The 1,529-nt window shown below is 42.7% G+C and overlaps 1 long non-coding RNA gene across 1 annotated transcript; it reads right to left on the reverse strand.

Moving 5' to 3' along the window:
• Positions 1–4: 4 nt before the first annotated feature.
• LOC123160641 (uncharacterized) lies at positions 5–916 on the reverse strand. The gene is made up of 3 exons (XR_006480278.1): positions 629–916; positions 309–390; positions 5–128 (listed from the first exon to the last, which is right to left on the reverse strand). It is a non-coding gene; the product is annotated as an uncharacterized lncRNA (long non-coding RNA).
• Positions 917–1,529: the final 613 nt, after the last annotated feature.

A 1,529-nucleotide genomic window follows, 5' to 3' on the forward strand; every position in this document is an offset into this window, starting at 1 on the left:
GGGTCTAGATAATCCCCTGCGTGGTAGGTTGACGCGTAGAGCAGAGGGTTTTCTTTTTCTTCAACGAACCTCCTCATCATGTGCCGTATAGTCAGTAGAAACTATGGTGGTGATACCCAACCTGTACCCTGGGTAAAAAAAAGGCAGGAGTAAGGAACTACAGAAGTATCAATGTAATTCACTTCTAGCAAGCAATTCGGTTTTGGTATGCATATATAGAATATAACTGTATGCTAATGTGAGCCGAAGGGGTTCATCAACTTGTATCCACCAGTGAAGGGTTTCTCTAACTACAGGTAAGCACTTACCAACAAAGATGATAGAGCGGACTTGCTGCATCCACTTGTGCCACACAACAGTACTGTCACTGATTCTTTCCTCTCCTTTATCCTGATGTAAAGCACGGGGAGCGCACAAAAGGAAAGGTCATCGATGAAACAAATTCCTATATCAAAATACTTCACAGATGGCTATTATGGTAAGCAATACATTTGTTTTGTTTGCCATAGCACTTCCACTTTAAAACCATTTCAGATTCTTCAAGATCGGTTACAGAATGTAGTTGCATAGCTATGATTATATGAACTCTAGAACAGATAAGATTGGAGAAATGATGCTACACAATTACCTGCAGGCAAGAAGCAAGTCAGCCTCTGATTGGGCCCGACATACTTGTACAGGGTGAGTGCATCACACACGACATCCAGGAACTCCTCCCTGGAAACTGCAACAGTTGCCTGGGTCTTGTACAGCTCAACCGGTATGTTGATTATGTTGTCTGCGTCGAGGAGCTCGGCAGTTTTCATGCCATTCACCTGTGTGGATCCATCCAGCTTCGACGGGCCTATGAAGTCACTCCTGGCCACGTCGAACACTCTCTTGACTAATCTGGTGACAGGAACAAACAGGCGGTGGATGAGATGTCATCGTCTTCAATTCAGTTTTCGTCGTCTCGAAATACTAATTCATTGTTTTACAGATCCTGCTGACCAGATCTTGAATTAAGTGGATGGTTACCTACAGGAAGATGCAGGGTAGGCAGAGTATGGAATTTCATTCACTGAAAATGTCAAATTTCTCAGGGTAGGTAGAGTTCCAGTTTCATCCACTGAAAATGTCGAATTTCAGAGGGTCTTGTCCACCTGCAGATGCCTTGTTCTCTGGTGTGATGCCTACAGCATATATATGCCCGGCGTGCACAAAACATGTCATGATGCGGTCTAGTTTGATTCATCAAACACATCTCTATCTCTAGCTTGATCACATACCTTGTTCCAGATCACCTCATAACTTGATCAGATGATGTCACAACAGCAATCAAGCAAAACAAGAGAGGCATATGGTGTTTGTGTATGTATCTTGAAGCGAGAGGTGATTTTTCTCTTGCGCTGAAAAGTTTACATGCTTCTCTTGTGGAGGCAATGGGTAATAAATCATAGAAAGAAATTATAAGTTGTGGTAATAAGGCAGAAAGGCAACAAAGTCGATAAATAAATAGAACAATACTGTAGTACTCCCTCCGTCCGAAA

This window comes from Triticum aestivum, chromosome 7B, assembly GCF_018294505.1.
Source record: "Triticum aestivum cultivar Chinese Spring chromosome 7B, IWGSC CS RefSeq v2.1, whole genome shotgun sequence".
NCBI classification, from domain to species: domain Eukaryota; kingdom Viridiplantae; phylum Streptophyta; class Magnoliopsida; order Poales; family Poaceae; genus Triticum; species Triticum aestivum.